This window comes from Cornus florida, unplaced genomic scaffold (assembly GCF_030987335.1).
Source record: "Cornus florida cultivar Cherokee Brave unplaced genomic scaffold, ASM3098733v1 CherokeeBrave_3.0.0_Hap2_Chr11, whole genome shotgun sequence".
Taxonomy (NCBI): domain Eukaryota; kingdom Viridiplantae; phylum Streptophyta; class Magnoliopsida; order Cornales; family Cornaceae; genus Cornus; species Cornus florida.
The window spans coordinates 47,957,362-47,975,637 of record NW_026775581.1 but is presented as its reverse complement, the minus strand read 5'-3'; the positions used below and the strand labels follow the sequence as shown (position 1 = coordinate 47,975,637).

Sequence of the window (18,276 nt, the reverse complement as noted above, 5' to 3'; positions counted from 1 at the left end):
GCAAGCTTCAGCCGCTATCTCTCAACTCTCAAGCTTCCCCCTCCCCCCCTGTATAACTGCTAACTTGTAAGTATGGGTTTTATTTTAATTTTTTTTTCTTTCTAAATCAACTAATCAAGGTCTGTAATTCTTGTTTTGCAAACTAAAATCAAGTGTAATCAAGAGTAAATTTGGCATCAGAAATCACACATCAAACATTTCCTTTCATTTCTTTCCATTTTTGGGAGGATAAAGAAATTACTGTTCAAGCCTATTCATAATCTTTCAAAACCCTTCATTTCCTTCCAACTATTTTTGCAAAACAAAATTTTTTAATCACCCTCCATTACTTTTTTTTTTTTTTTTCATTGCACCAAACTACCTCAGTGATAATGAAAAGGCGAAGGCAATGAAAATTTGGGCCTTCTGCATTTGGGGAGAGAGAAGAGACTGACAGGGGAAGCGGGTACCTGCCAAATGGGCCCATTTTTATTATTGTGGCGTAACAACATGTGGCCACATCACTCCCTTATTTATTTGAGTAGTACTTCCATCATGCGCAAGGAGGACGAACTTCAAACTATTTATTGTCACGTTTGGGCCGAACTATTTTTCAACTGATGATTGGATGGGATAGACTACACTTATTCATAAAAAATTGTGCGGGATATGTTTTTTTGCTCCTTTTTTTTGGACTTACGGAGTATGACTTAACCCATCTTTTTATTACAAGTTAGAATGGATCAGTGGATCGGATCACCCATTAAAAATGGGTTAACCTTTACAGTAACGAACACTCTCTCAATAAGAAACTGAGCAATCCAACCGAAACCCCTGCACTTCTTCTCCAATGCCGCTACTCTCCTCTCTCTTCTTCTCCATTCCTCATTCCTTCATCCCTCAAACTCGAACCCTAACTCTAACCCTATATTTCGTATTCCGTCAAGAACCCTAACCCTAATTTCATCCACAAAAACCCTTCTGAGAAAGCTAAACTCACCACTGAACCTCCGCCGCCTTCAGAAAAGAAGTCTCTTGCAGTGGCCACCGACGATCTCTTCCTTTGGTGATTGCTAATTGGTTTGACAAATGATCGATGGAGGTTGCAGGGATCTTTCTCGGGCCGATCCTTGAGATGCTCGTGGTGTTAAGGGAGGAACTCATCGACTTGTTTACGATTAGGATGATTTTCTCCATGATGTGGTTACTCAAATTTTGTGACTCGGGGCAGAATTTCAAGGTAGCACCACTCCTCCTAGTAAGAAAACTCCTTCCCAACTTGTTTCACACCCTGCACAACTCCTGCTGTTAAGCTTGAAATGAATGTACTTGATATGCTACAACCTCACGGAGACTTGAAAATGTTCACAATTCCTGTGAGGTTATAGCTTGTCAAGTACATCCATTTCAAGGCTTTCATTTCGAAAATAATTGAACTCACTACACCATGCCAACTCTAATTCTTCAAGGTCCTGCATAGCCCTTAAATTCGTCTCATTTGCATCTCGAACATTCCATACATTTTTCAAATCTGTAATATAAATACTTCCCCATAAAAGACTTAGATTTCTCAACTCTTTTAGTCCTGGCCCTTTATTTTTGTAAACAACGAATTCTGACAGTTCTTGAAAATTCAATCTAATGAGCACTTCTCTCATAATTGCACACTACCAATGTCAAGATACTACCAATGTCAAGATAGCGTAGGTTAATTAAATTTCCAATTTTTAATGGCAACATTCAAAGTTCTTCACAGTTGTGCAATGATAGTGTTTGTAAAGTTTAGAGAGTACTCACTGATTCAGTTAACCGTTTGATTGAAGTCCCTGATAAATTAAGATACCTTAGATGTTTCAACTCACCAACCAAGTATGGTAGCTCAGTTATGGCATAACTAGACAGAGACAACACCCTTACACATTGTAACTTTAGAAATAAATCAAGCAAAACTTTTTTTTTTTTTTATAAGTAAATTGTATTAAAAGCGTTCAAAAGGGAATGCGTCCCAAACTATACAAAGACAAAACGGAGCCTATGAACTCAAAGAGCTCATAAAATCAACAATATCCTCAAGAGAGGAGTTGTCTCTCCCCTGACCCCAACAAAACAAATTACAAATGATAGAAAATTTTAACACCCCAATGGAGGATTCCTTTCCCTCAAAAGATCTTCCATTACGCTCTCTCCAAAGGCTCCACCAACTCCCCATTAATCTTGCAATGACAACACACCCCCCCCCCCCCCCCCCCCCCCCCCCCCCCATTGGCCCCATCACATATCTAACAACTCTTGAGTTGACCGAGGCATGACCCAATGAATACCAAACAGGCCAAACATCAAATTCCAACAATCATGAGCCACAAGACAGTGCAACAAAAGATGATCCACCAACTCCCCATTAATCTTGCAATGACAACACCTATTAACAATGACATGCCTTCGCTTCCTCAAATTGTCCAAAGTTAAAATCTTACTCCAAGCTGCAGTCCACACAAAAAAGGCTACCCTAAGAGGCACCTTAGACCTCCACACCGTCTTCCATGGGAATGAGGTACCATGAAAACCAGAAAGGCACACAAAAAAGGACCGGACCTGGAACATCCCCTGAGAAGAAGGCACCCAAATCAAGGAATCTGCCCCAGACCCCTCCACCTCCTGTCCGTAAAGGAGAGCTAAAAACCCAGTGACATCATCCAGCTCCCAATCCTGAAAAGCTCGCCGGAAATGCACATCCCAAGACAACCTTCCGCTATCAAGGCGATAGTAGTCAGCAACCATAGCATGTTTGTCAACAGCAATCCTGAAAATCCTGGGAAACAAAAGGGCCAAAGGCCTATCATCACACCATGGATCCTCCCAAAACCGGAGATTTCTTCCATCCCGAACTCTGAATCTAATATGTTTGGAAAAGGCATCCCACCCCTTACCAATGGCCCTCCACACACCCACTCCGCTAACAGACCTGACTGGTCTGACTGACCACCCTCCTCTCTCCTCCCCAAAGCGACATGAGATAACCCTTCTCCATAATCTGTGTCTTTCCTTACCAAATCTCCAAAGTCACTTACCAAGAAGAGCACAATTGAAAGGGGCCAATATCCTAATTCCAAGCCCTCCCAACCGAATAGGCCTGCAAACCTGTTCCCATTTGACAAGATGATACTTGACCTCTTCTCCGCGACCCCCCTAAAGGAAATTCCGTTGGAGCATTTCTAGTCTTCCAACAATAGAGGCTGGAATACGAAAAAGCGAAAGAAAGTACGTTGGAAGGCTTGACAAAGTGCTATTCACTAACATAACTTTACCGCCCTTTGACAGATATTGTTTTTTCCAACCTGCTAATTGTCTCTCGACCCCCTCAATCACCGGATTCCAACTTCCCACCCTCTTAGCCGAGTCCCCCAGCGGCAAACCCAAGTATGAGATGGGAAAGCGTTGCGTCCAACACCCTAGAACAGCAGCTAGAGTGTCCACCTCCTGAACCTCCCCCATAGGAACAATCACACTCTTTCCCACGTTTACTTTCAAACCAGAAATAGCCTGGAAACAAACCAAAACACATCTCAGATACCTCAACTGGGATACATTAGCCTCACAAAAAACAATAGTGTCATCCGCAAAAAGTAAATGAGAGATCTCCAACTGCTGAACTGATTCAGGGCCAATCTTGAAACCCCTAAGAAAACCCAAATCTACCGCCCTTCTCATCAGCCTGCTAAGGGCCTCCATAACAATAATAAAAAGAAAAGGGGAGAGAGGATCCCCTTGCCTCAACCCACGAGAACTGCCAAAGAACCCTGAAGGAGAGCCATTCACTAACACCGAAAACCTGACAGTGGAAACACAAGAAACAATCTACTTCCTCCATCTCTCACCAAAACCCATCCTCTCCAACAGATAGAACATGAAATTCCAGCAGACATGATCATAGGCTTTCTCAATATCCAGCTTGCACAAAACACCAGGAGTCCCAATACAAAGTCTAAAATCCACACATTCGCTAGCAATAAGAGCGGAATCCAGAATCTGTCTACCCCCAACGAAAGCATTCTGAGACTCAGAGATAACTCCATCTAGGACCTCCCTTAATCTAAAGGCAAGGACTTTCGCAATGATCTTGTAAATGCACCCAATCAGACTAATGGGTCTAAAATCCTTGATATTAGAAGCACCACCCTTTTTAGGAATAAGGGCAATAAAAGATGCATTAAGCGATTTCTCAAATCGCCCCGTGGAATGGAACTCATGAAAAGTGCCCATAATCTCGTACCGGACCACCTCCCAGCTTTCCAACAAAAATCTCATCGTGAAACCATCAGGATCTGGAGCCTTATCACCATTGCAACTCTTTAAAGCCTTCAGCACTTCCTCCTTCGAAAAAGGATTTTCCAGCCCATCTCTCTCCAAGGCAGAAATAGAATTGAAGTGAAGACCATCTAGACGAGGTCTCCAACGAAGAGGCTCAGAATAAAGTCTTTGATAGAAAGAGACAATAGCACTTCGCACCTCCTCCTTCGAAGACAAAATTGCACCATCCACACACATTCGCCCAATATGATTACTCCTCGTATTAGCATTAGCAGTTCTGTGAAAAAACATCGTATTTCGATCCTCCTCTTTGAGCCATAATGCCCGAGATTTCTGACGCCACAAGATTTCCTCCAAAAGAGCAATCTCCACACATTCTGCCTGGCAAGCTGCTCTTCTACTGCGTTGAGATTCCGTAATAGCACCCTCCCCTTCCAATCTATCAATCTCCGCAATATCAGCTAAAGCCCTATTCTTCCTCCACACCAAGCTCCCAAACACCTCCTTATTCCACCTTTTAAGATTTGTTTTCAGGATTCGAAGCTTTCCTGCAAGAATATGGCTCGATGTACCCATCACCAGATTCTCCTCCCATCAAGAATGGACAAATTCCTGGAAGTTATCCGCACGAAGCCACATGTTCTCAAATCTGAAAGGAGTGTTGCGAGATCTCAAACCTCCACAGTCCAAAACCAAGGGAATGTGATCCGACGTCACCCTAGCCAAAGTTGCCTGAACAATATCCGGGAATTTCTCCTCCCATTCACCTGAAATCAAAAATCTATCAATGCGAGAGAAAGTTGGAACTTCCCTTCCACTGGACCAAGTGAAAGAAGCTCCCTCAAGAGAGAGATCAATAAGCTGGTGGCCATCAATAAAATCAGAAAAGTGCATCATAGCCCGAGTCCACGGGCCAACTTTTGAACACACAAAGTTCTTCAAAGTTGCGTGCTAACTGTTTGATTGATAAATTAAGATACGTTAGATGTTTCAAATCACCAACCCAGTCGGGTAGCCCAGTTATGGCATAACTAGACAAAACTTTATGAATAGGCTTGAACTTTTGAAGGACTTCATAGTCTTCATGAATAAATGAAAAGGGCGAAGCTCGTTTAGGAATTTCAAATTGCTTATCTCCTTCCAATTTTTCCAGCCTAAAGCGCACATATCCTCAGCAACATACAGAGCTAGATCATTTAGAAGGTCATGGCATCATTCATCATAAACAAATCACGTGATTGTTGGAAAAATGACCTTGATATTATATCATCAAACCATTCATCATCAAGACCTACCACTATCCATGACAAAACTAGCTCATCAATATCACACAGTAAGCACGCATTTCTTCAACTGAGATGGGAGATGATGATAACTTAATCTAAGAGCTCGAAGAATATGACTTTTTTTTGTTCAAGTAAATCCCATATCTCGCTATTCACTATTTTTACTCACTATTTCCTCACTTATAACTTTGAGATCTGGATGTGCATTAAAGTTTCGGCTCCCGAGTGCATGATTGGCAAATAAAGAAAGACATTCATCTTTCGACCGCTCATTCAGAGGGTAAATCAGAGATAAACTAATGGTTGATGCAACGTTTCCATGGCGAGTTGTGATAATAATTTTTTTCCCATGTGCTCCAAATGTAAAAGGATGTTTTAGGAACTCTCAGAATGCATACTTCTCATTCCATACATCATCCAAAACAAGAAGAAATCTTTTCCCTGACATGCTCTCCTTTATTTCACTTGAAGCATATTTAGAGCCTCAAAATCATGAGTTTTTGAAGTGCCCGCCTCAAGAATTGTATTTGCCACTCTTAATAACATCATAATCATTAGAAACACAGACCCACTCCTTTAGATCAAAACGACCTTCCAAACGTTCGTTATCATAAACCATCAAAGCGAGAGTTGTCTTACCAACACCTCCCATGCCCACAATGGGAATGACATAAACTTTGTCAATATTAGTTTCATCCCTCGGGGCCTCAACAACAATTGAAATATAGCCTCTTTGTCATTTTTCTGCCATAAACTTGAGACTTGTTTTCCAAAGAAGTCGTTTTGTTGGTTGATCCGGAACTATATAGGGTAGCTAATAAAGATGATCTGGAAGCTCTGCTTGTAGGTGTGGGTGGCTATGGCAGCTCTCATCGGTGTTATCCATATTCCATCAGTTGAGAAAACTAGCTGTGTGAGTATCCTTTTTTTCACTTATCAAAAAAAAAAAAAAAAAATGTATTTCTTTTCCTCTACTATACTTTTTTAGGTTTGATTTGAGTTTTTTTATTTTTATTTTTTATTATGTGTTTTATTTAATTATTTATTTTAAAAAATAAAATTTCACTAAATGCGCTCAAAAGGGGAGCGTTCCCAAAAGAAACAAGAGCTATCCACGACGGCACTATAACTTTAAGCAATCCACAAAACCCAAAAAGCGATCCATAGATTTACAATTTTGCCCATTAACCCCAAAAATAAAGAAGACTGTATATTGTATTTGAGAGACCAAATAGGAGACTCCTCTCACTCAAAGGATCCCTATTCCTCTCACACCACAAACCCCACCATAAACGAAGGGGAGTGGCCCTCCAAGCATCTCTGACTCAGCTCTCCACTGTATACATTTTCCAAGATTCTAACATGTCCACCGTGGATTCTTGAAAAACTAAAACTAGACCAAAAGCAACCAAAAACATAGACCAAGCGTTCCTCTCCACCAGGTAATGAAGCAAAAGATGATTCACAGATTCACCCAACTTCTTGCACATGTAGCACATGCAATACCAGTTCACTACAATATGACATCTCCTTCTAAGGTTGTCAAGGGTGAGGTTAATCTCCAGGGTAACAGAGTAAGTGAAAAATGCCACATTCAAGGGAGCTTTCATCCTCCAAATAGCTTTCCAAGGAAAAGTGAGGACAAGAAGATCCATAAGACTTTGATAAAAATTCCTAACCTCAAACACACCTCTCGAGGTACCCACCCACACGATCTTGTACATGCCTACACCATCCACCACCGGGTAATAAATGAAGGCTTGGAAATTGTTGAGTGAAATACAATAGACATGGTTTGGGGTACTTTATTTGAGAAGAAAAGCCTACTCCTTTCTCACTTTAACACCCCTCTGGGTAAACTAATTACAAGTGTCTTAATATAGATATTCTAACAGAAATCTGTAACCTCGGAACATTCCCAATCATGGAACTCTATACGAAACTGCACAATCTAAGTCACCCTCTCATTATCGAGCCAATAATAGTTATTAACCACAACATGTCTGTTCACAGAATACCTGAAGAGACGAGGAAACCTACTAGCCAAAGCAAAGTTCCCACACCATTTGTCCTCCACATGCCTTCCGCTCCTAACTTTGAAACAAATGTGTTTGGAGAACTCATCCCAACCCATCAGGATAAGTTTCCACGTACCCATTCCTGCCTTCCATTATGTGTTTTGATTCAAAACTTTGGACTTAGGGCCTGAATTTTGGGTTATTACTGAAAATTGCACAAATTGGGTGACAAAATTGAACTTATCTGAGTCTCTATCTTCATCTCTTGTACAATTTTAGGTTTGAGTTAAGTTTGAGTTTGAAATTCTATGTTTTGAATCGGAGCATGAATTTGGATTTTTACTGATCATTACATGATTTGGGTGAAGAAATTGAGATTTCTCTTTGGAGTGTGAGTCTGAGATTCGTTGGAGATCAGATTTTCTTACTTTCTTTTTTACTTTTACCTTTGTTGGATTGAATTTAACTATTGGGGAATTGAAGTTTGAGTTGATTATTGATGTTGGCCCAATTGGGTTGGGGCTTAAACTGTTGAATGGATTTTGTTTTTGTATTTTGGACAATAGAGTTGCTCGTTAAAATGGCAAATTAACCTAAAATGTAGATTGGGAAACTTTGAAAGACATGCCCTATGTTTTACGTATTCAAAATAAAAATTGGATTGGAGTTTTCTGTTTCTGTTTAACTATTTGAAAATTTGAAGGAAAGATGTGTTCTTTCTCTTGGCGTGAAGCGAGCCTCTGATAGCGAGTCTCATGTTTTGCAGTTTGGTTTAATTAAATATGATTAAAGTGGGATGGTGAAGTGACTGCTCTGATATTGGTTGATAGGGTTCCAACAATCACATGCCATAACAACCATCCACGGATCCACCATTATAAGTGTTAGATAGTTAGAGAGATTGATTTGGCTCTGATTCCAAGTTAAAGATGGTGAGATGGTGTTTCTAGGTTTAGTGAGAGCAGAAGTGGAGAAGAAGAAGAGAAGAGAAATAATATATTCGTGGAATAGAAAGCTCAACTTGAGATTCTACACCACTCCAATATTATATAGAAATAGCATGATTACAAAATAGTCCTTAAGCCCACAGTAAAGCCTACAGTACAATAAGACCCAAACTCTCTAACTATCTAACAATAACTATAGCTATGATCTATTAACTTCATATTTGTTGGTCTATGTACTAGGGTTTGCACATTTAATGTCAAAATCCAATTTGAGCTATCTCATTATAAGCTGTGAGCTCAATATTCATCATATCAGTATTTATGATCATAGTGTATGCTGCTAGTGTCTTTACATCAGTTCTGGTTTTGAAAAAAGTTTTATTTCATTTGTCAGAATAGTATGTCTGCTAGTGTCTAAACTGCATATATTTAGCTTCTCAGTGTTTAAACTTGTTCAGTAAAGCTTTTAGTAGTTATATGTGAGCTCATGTCAGCATGTATGCACTAACTGCTACTCAAGGGCATTTTTGTAAATGTGCAGGTATCTCAGGTGCTAGGCACGTGCCCTGTCAGCTCACACAATCCCAGAAGGTTTGTCAGATTAAACAATTGTCTCAGCAGCTCAGGTGCTGCAGTTTTTGAAATCTGAGGGTAAACTTGCCTTTTATAGAAGGGCAGCTGGGTGAAGGGTAGTGTGATCATTTAATGCCTACAACGGTCTGATTATCCTCTGCAGCAGCATTTGGTCTATATATTGTATTTGCTGCTGCAGAGAACTGTGTGTATTGAATTTTGAAATTCTGAGAGAAGCTTGAGGAGTGACTGCATCTTTACTGTGTTGAGAGTATTTCTAAAATTCTGGAGAGCTTATTGAAGATATGACAATGCCAAAATACATTGTTGATAGTGAGGATTGAAGCTCAGCAGAAAATACTGTGCTAAGCTGCAGATTTTAGTCACAGCTTCTTTCAAGACCATGAGGTGAAATCTTTCTTCATATCTGGTCTTTTGAGTCACTTTCTGGGCTAAGCAATTCACAAATCTCATTCTAAGCCTAGTCCGGGGCTACACCAGTAAAAGCTAAGGCTGCATCAAAATCTCACCAAGTAAACCTAGCCATTAGTGTCTATTTGCTGCTATTAAGCCTCAGATGAAGCTGTCAAGGGTTCCACATACAAATCTGAGTCCCATCTTGATGTGAGCATGTGTAAATCATCAATGCATAGCTGTTAAATCCATCATCAAGAAGCAACTGAGGCTGTCTCATGTTCTCACTACTCAAACCTCAGATTGCAGTAACAGCAGCTGCAGTAAGTGTTGCTGCTCTAACCCTTCAAGCTAGTTGTATTGTGAATCTTATCTTAATCTGCTTGAGTGCTTCATTTATCTTTCTTAGTTGATATTGTGAGTGAAAGTTTAATCACTGGGGTGCTGTGAGTGAAAGTGTGTGTATGGTGCTCAACTTTACTCATAGTGGAATTTGAGCTAGGCTTTAATGCCTCGAGGATGTTTCCCCTATTCTAGGGGTTCTACCTCATAAATCTGGTCTTGTGATTGCTCTTCATTCTTCATTGGCATTTTAATTTTTAACAAACAGTTGGTGACAACTAGGGTTTCATTTAGGACTTTCATCAAACAAACACACCTTGTGTACACATACCCTAGTTTTGTCAATTCAAGCTTACACCCAAGTTATATATTAATTTTAGAAGTCATTTTTTTTTTTTTCCTAGTTGGGACTCCCACACACTGCCTCCACTGAAGTTCGAACTCCTGACCTCCCTTTGGGAAATAGGAGCCTTGTACCGCTAGGCCACAGGCCTGTTGGTAATTTTTTAATTTATTTTAGAAGTCATTAAAAATCAGTTTAAAACAATTCACCCCTTTCTTGGTTCTTCAAAATTGTTATTTTGTTCAAATTAAATCTATTTATTTTGTAAGCATTTCTGTATATCTAGCTTACAAAGTTAGGGTTAGCAACATTAGCTCCAAATTATCTCAATATAGGATTGAGTAATTTTATTAGAGTTTTTGTAATGTTTTCTTGTGAGATTCATCATATATAGATGCCTTTATACTATGCACATATATACTATGTTTATGTAAGATTTAATTTCTTTCTTAAAATTGGTTTGGATACAGATTTAGTAAGCCATAAGAAATGCATGATTTTTTTATACAAGGGGTCGATTGATCATCTCAATGACAATTTACTATTAAAATTTGGCAACTAGAGGTAGAAAAGAGTTGAAGTTCCTAAGCATGCATGTTTTCATAGATTTTGTGTAGTTCTGAATCAAATCAGTATAAATTGTGACTAGTGTGCTTATTGCCTAATTTTTCTGTCTGCAATAGTTTTCACATGGTGACAATTCCATAGGGAATATTATCACTGTCTAAACCTCATAGATGATTTCATGTGGTTTGTGTGTGTCTAATATCTGTCTTTTGTTTCTAAATAAGTTTGCAGAAATTTTTTTAAATACAAAGAAGGTTTTGTTGTTTATTTCATTGATTGTGGTTTGTCTCCTATGTAGAATCTCTTGACTAATTGCTATTATTTACAGGGTTCGCTGTTTTCGAGCAATGCAAAAGCATCTATAGATTGATTTCAATGAGCCAATCCCAATTTGTTACTCAATCTCAGGTAAAATTTTCTTCTTGTCCTTTTTTTTTTTGAAAGGTAATTTTCTTGTGTTCTTTCATACCATAATAAAATGATTTCGGTTTTTGAAGCCCTACTACGATCACTTCTATATTTTTTAGGAGCAATACTTATAATTTGTGTTAGAACATCGTCTATTTAGGACTATATCATGTTATAAATTCCATTTGGAATTTCAGTTGTTGAGGATTGATTTTTATTGTTAATTGAAAATTTCATCACTGAATGATGTAAATTTGGCCTCAGCAGTCTTTATCTTATGATGTAATTTGTCTGTATTTCAAATCTTTGTTAGTATTTAGTCTTGCTATCTTATAAGTAAAAGAGGAAGAGTGAGGACTGGGGAATGTGACTTCTATTTTTATTTGATCAAGTGTAAAAGGGGAGGTGTTCTCGGCTGGGCTTCAAAGTTGACCCAAATCTGCATTCTGTGTTTTTTGGAAAATATAGTGTCATACTCTGATACCAATTTGACGTCGGAAAATTGTGGAGAAATACGAGGTAACACAAGTGAACAAGAAAGATAGAATTACTCACCACCCAGTGGAATCCACCAAAGGGATACAGAGTAAGGATAACAAGAAGAACTCCTCCTTAAAAGCCAAAGGCTCAAATATCATTCAAATTCATTAAAAACTCCCTTCTAATACATCAATAGCAGCTTAAATAGAAGTATGGAACAACCTCCAGCAGTCGGTAGATTTCCAAAACAAATTACTAAAAAAACCAAGCAAATAAAATGCAAAGACATGAGACTTCTTTGACTCACAACTTACTAAACTTAATTAAAGACTTAAGGACTAGAAAGTCCATCGAAAGAAGTTCTAAAAATCAGAATAATAAACTTGGAAACAAATCAAAAAGAGCTCGAACCGAGAAGAGAGTCTAAAATAGCAAGTGTCTAATTTCCAAGTGCAGAATTTTCAGTCAGCAAAAAAGCCATTTACCAAAAAAGCCATATCTCCTTCTAGGAATGTCCAAATTGTGCACTGTTTTTTTGCATTGGAAAGTAGACTTCTAGATCTTTCCAACCATAGCTGGCTCTGCAACAAATTCTTTCGGGAGTGTTCTTGGCTGGGCTTCAAAGTTGACCCAAATCTGCATTCTATGTTTTCTGAAAAATATAGTCCAAGAGTAACCTTGAGTTGGTTGGGCTTTGGCAAAGGATGCTCCGGTGTCATATTCCCCCAGTTGATGAAAACTCGTCCTCGAGTTTGGAAAAAAAAAAAATCATCATAAATCCCAAGAATAATTTTCCTTCTCTTCTTTCTTCGTTTCCGCACTAGAGTAAAAGATATTAATCTTTTTGTACCAACAAATATTACCCTTGCATAATGAAAATGAGTTGTCAATGCTCTCATTTGAAGTTCAACAGATTTGGCAAACTTGATTGAGCACTTACCATTAATGAATACTAGGAAAAGGCACGTGTGATGCACTTGTTGAATATTTTTGTAGATAATGTGATAGAAATTTATAGAAAATAAAACAGCCACTTTGTGGTAGATTTTATAAAAATTATTTTATTTTTTTTAATCATATTTTCTTTTATTAAAAAAATTCATAATAAATAGATAAATAGGTAATATGTGTTAGAATTTTATAGAAACTCTTTTAAAAACTCTTTTTATGTCAATTAATAAATATTTTTTTTATATTAATAATTCTTGTATAATTAGATTTCAATAAATAAATAAATAGGTAAACTATAAACATTTAAAAAAATATATGAAAATTAAAATTCTATAATTTACAAAACATTCATAAATAAATACTATATAAAAATTCTATATATTATAAAATCCGAAAGGGTACCAACAATGTTTAGATTGTAATAATTGTCACCTCAAAAGAAACAAAATACATTAGAAAATCCAAAACTATAACTGTTTGAAAATAAAAGTATTCCTAAATTATTTATTTCTCAATCTTTATCTTTTTTGCATATCTCATTTCTTCATGAAATGAATCATTGTCAAGTGTCAATTCTTTTAATTCTTCCACCGCAAAATAAGTTTTCACGACTTCTTATTGAGTATTGTCTATCTTCACCAGAAAAAAAGAAAAGATTTCCCTTTGCAGCTTGTCACTTTGTTGCTGAATTCATCAAAATGATCAGATTCAAACATAAGCAACATGTGTGCATGTGGTAATCCTCTTTTTTGAAATTCAATCACATAAACATGTGCAACCACTTTTCCAAATATGAGTTTTTGAAATAATTGTTTCTTAAGGTCATATAGCTTTGCTCGAAACACCCTTGTTGTTAAATCTGGTCTATCCTGAGCTAACTGTCTCGGTTTCAGCTCCTCTTTGATCTCATTCCAATCAGGATTATAGGTCATTATGATGAAGAGGTCTGGCTTTCTAAATCTTTGAACCAAACACATCGCATCATAATATCTCTTTCGCATGTCCCTAGGCCCTCCAATGAAGGATGAAGGAAGAACCACTCTTTTCTCAACATTATATCCTCTATTTTCTCCGGCCACAACACTATAACAATTCCTTGATATAGCTCGGCACGAATATGTGATTGTTCAGTTCGATAGTAATCCAAACGTTTTGTTTCAATCTTAATGTACATATCAACACTATGTTGTTGCAACAATCTCTTGGCATGTAAGAGAATTGATCGGTCTTGGTTGCGGATTTGAAGCTTGTAACAATAATATTGTCTGCATGAAATTTTTTTAGTTCTCCTTCCTTCGGCACCTACATGTTCAATTTGTATAAGAGTTAAAAAAATTGATATTTTGAATTGTATGAGAGTTTTATTTTTAAAATAAATAAAGGAAAATTGATAATTGTATTTACCTTCTCTAGATCCTGTTACAATGGAATCATCGAAGATATCGTCTTCATGTGTAATATCTGTCCCAGGGTATGGCTGACGACGATTCTTGATATTACGATGCCATCCGATCTCACCGTATGGGAATAGTAGAGGATATTGCAGTGGATCATAACATCTAAAATAGTGTCTCACTCTGTGTTTTATGCCAGAGTGTGCAACGACAATTATGTCACGCTCTAAGCGCATGTCAGGGTATGCTCCTTCTATCCAAACAGCTACAACTTGGTCAGCTGTGGGCGAATTGAAAATCCTTTGATCTAGTCGAACATCATTTTTAATAACAATTTCATGGTTGTCTGAAACGAGAATATCCTTTAACCAACGAAGGAACTGAGCATACGGATTTGACGACAATATGTTCATCAACTTTGCAACAATAGGTTCACTCAAGTTCGAGTCATTTAAAATATTCATTCTATTTCGTAACTCATTGTTAGTGTCATAGAAGTATAACTGGAGGTAACAAGGAGATCTGTCCTGTATTGAGAGTGAAGGTAATTCATGAGATATTTGACCTTGCGCTCGGAAAGTATATATACCACTCTTTATAGTTGCGAGAGTTTTGTTAAGACGGACTCCGAAAGATGTAAAAGAAAAAATGCTAGTATATGCATGTATATACCGACGAAAGTCCTTCGCGAAGGCATCAGTTTGGGATGTGAATAATTTGTACAACTCATCTGGGACAAGAGTAGATGTTAAGATCACATCGCCATTTGAGCAACAAAAAGTCGGAGGCTCGTGTTCAAATTTCTTTGCAAGACAGTGAGAACAACTTGGAACCTTCTTTAACGCTTGAGATGGTGTATGGGATAACTATCCCATGTCTCCCTTTCTTCTTTTTCTTGCATGTGTTACACCTTGAATTTTGTTGTCTTTTCTCAGTAGATAAATTTGCATAACATTTTCTATTGTGTGAACTCCTTTGTTTTTTTACATGTGTTGATTGTTCAACATCTCCTTTTTTTTCTTTTGGCTGCATCTTTGACTTCTTTAATCCTCTTCTGTCTTTCCTCGGTAGATAAATTTGTATAGTATTTACTGTTGTCTAAACTCCTTTGCTCTTCTACATGTGTTGATTGTTCGACGTTTCCTTTTTTTCTTTTGGTTGCATATGTGACTTCTTTAATCCTCTCATGTCTTTCCTCAGTAGATAAATTTGTATAGTATTTTCTATTGTCTAAACTCCTTTGCTTTTCTACATTTGTTGATTGTTTGACATCTACTTTTTTTGTTTTGGCTACATCTGTTACTTCTTTAATCCTCTTCTGTCTTTCCTCGGTAGATAAATTTGCATAATATTTTCTATTGTCTGAACTTCTTTGATTTTGTTTATGTGTGGGTGCCATTCAAGTGTGACTAACAAATTTAAACATATGTATAGATAAAGAGATATGTTAGACATGCATTTATAATAAAAAATATTAAAGATGTTTAGCATTAGAGAGACAATGAAAAAAAAATAAAAAAACAACCTTAGAATCAAAATATATATATATATATAATAAAAAATTAATGAATTACTCTACCAATAGGGGGTGGGGGGTGACATGTACCTTGCAAAAAAGGCTTCGATCTTGGGAAAACTTAAACTAATAAGAAAAAGAGAAAGACAATTGATTAGGTTTTTTTTATTTTTGTATACATTAAATGTAGCAATATATATAATAAAACAATGCATAATCAAAACATAATATTAATAACAATAAGAAGAAGAGAAAGACAATTGGTTAAGGTTTTTTTTTTTTTTTTTTTTTTGTATATATTAACTTACAAAATAGCACAAAACTTAGAATAGTTATTTTTTCTAACCAAATATCAAGAAAAAAAAAAAAAAAACACTTTTTGAATCAATTTAACTATTAGCGTATAAATTTAAACTTGCATCAATATTTCAAATTTTAATTGAGATTAACAATAAAAATAAATAAAAAACACAACCACGAAAGAGCCAAAATATAACTCAATAATGTTACATATGAACTTAAATAACATATATAAAACATTAATACCAGATTCAATAGCAACCCGATACGTATCTATATATATTAGGAAAAGACATGAGCAATGCACGTGGTGAATATATGTTTTTTTTCATATTATGGTACTTTTTTTTTAGAATAATTATTATTTTTTTCATTTTTTTCCCGGACATAGTATTATAAAAATAAATTAGTTAAATGTAGTAGGTAAACAAAACGTAAATTTATTATTAAAAAGTAATTGCATTCACAAAGGAAACATATAAGTGAATTAATATAAAAGGAGTTGGTTAGATTTATCAGGTAAACAAAAGGTAAATAATGTAAAGAGCAATTACCTATTATTAGTAAAAAGCAATTGTATTTACAAAGAAAACATATAAGTGAATTTATTAATAACGTAGACAAAAAAAAAAAAAAAAATTTCCAGGTAAGTTAGTCAATTAAACAATTACCTACTTAAATTAAGGTAAATAATGTAAAGAGCGATTTAACTATTATTATTAAAAAGCAATCGAATTCACAAAGGAAACTGAATTTATTTGTGAATTAGACAAAAATTTTTTTTTTGGGAAACTTGGACAATTATAAAAAAACTAAATATAAAAAGAATTTTGTATAAATTTCCTTTTTTTTATATATATCTTTTCTTCTTTAATTAGATTTGTTTATATCTATATATTATATGAGCAAATAATAAAACAATGTTTGATTAATCATTACATAATTCTAATTAATTAATTAGATTAAACTCATAATCTAGTAATATATAAGCAATATGTATATATAATACATAAGTAAAGTAATAATGTAACTAATGTCTATATAGAATATAGACTATATATAATATATATATATATAGAATGTATAGTATATGTCGCACAAAAAAAACTGAAAAGACTAAACACAAAATATAAAATATAAAAACAGTCCATTTGAAAATTAGACCCAATTCTTCAATCTGAGAAAACTTTTCTTGTTCTTCTATTCTAGATGACTTTCCCGCATTATTCTGTTTGTTCATCTCTGGTTCCAGTTTCTTGGTGGTCGCAAAAGTCTTCTTAAGGCAGGTGTCAACTCTAACAGGGCATCTTTTACCCCACCTTCGTACTTTTCTCATTAAGAAAGTTATTCGCTTTGTTTTCATTTTCATGGGGTTGTTTAAGTTGATCTTTACTTATTTTTGCAAATAAAGGGAGACCAACACTTTGCTTATGCTTTGATTCTATCACCAAGACACAAAATATAAAAACAGTCCTAATAATTAAAATTCACGATTGCCAGTCCTCCTCATAATTTATTTTTGTATACATTAAATATAGAAATGTATATAATAAAACAATGCATGATCAAAACATAAAATTAATAATAAAACAATGCATGAGCAAAATAAAACAATGCACGTACCTTGAAAATTGATGTGATTAGATGAAGGCAAAAAAAGACTTATATATATAGAGAGAATATAGATTTAATTAATATCCAAAATGGCCTACTCTTTATTGATTGTGGGATATAATAATTAAACTCTTTATTGTGAATTAAACTCCTAATACGTGGTCACCCTCATTGCAATCTCACAAAAAAAAAAAAGAAAAAAAAAAAATTTGAGAGACAGAGGAGTACTTACCAAGGGAAATTTTGGAAGAAAAACTTGGATTCTTTCCTATCAACAAAATTTATAATGCTACGATTACGACAAAAAAAGAAAATGCATAAATTATAATTATAAAACCACACTAAAACAAAATAGTTTATTGTTTAATTGACATCCCAAAATAATACGGAGTATTAAGAATTTTAGAAATCCAAGACTTTTAAAATAGAATAATTACAAGTTTAATAGTTGGAGAATTTTAAAAAATCGTCAAGAACTTTAATGGTAAAAGAATTCTAAAAATTGTTAAGAGTTTTAAAACAACTAAAATTTTTCAATAAAAAGATCCAAAACAGCCAAGAATATAAAAAAAAAAAAAAAAAAAATGATAAACTCTATATATGAATTTGATTATACGAATTAATTTTTTGATACAAATTAAGTGCAATCAATAATTAAAATCATGTCATAATTCTAAATTAATTTGATTAAGACATTATTTTCATTGTTATTTTTTTTTTTTTTGTATGTGGAAGTCATAATTTTAATAATAGGGTATGTGATAGAAACTCTTTCTCAAAATATGATATTCTCAAAATATAAATATGATGATACAAATTATTTTTCGGTAATGATC

General features: G+C 35.4%; 1 long non-coding RNA gene across 3 annotated transcripts in view; it reads left to right on the top strand.

Annotated features, from left to right (window-relative positions):
* Positions 1 to 757: 757 nt before the first annotated feature.
* The window catches only part of LOC132286925 (uncharacterized), a 41,018-nt gene continuing 23,499 nt past the window's right edge, over positions 758 to 18,276 (top strand). Inside the window, exons 1-4 of one of the 3 annotated variants that reach the window (XR_009472890.1) lie at positions 758 to 1,237; positions 6,421 to 6,486; positions 9,080 to 9,848; positions 11,106 to 11,185. This is a non-coding gene — a long non-coding RNA (uncharacterized LOC132286925). The remainder of the gene's footprint in view (positions 1,238 to 6,420; positions 6,487 to 9,079; positions 9,849 to 11,105; positions 11,186 to 18,276) is intronic. The other 2 variants (XR_009472891.1, XR_009472889.1) reach the window with 2 other exon arrangements.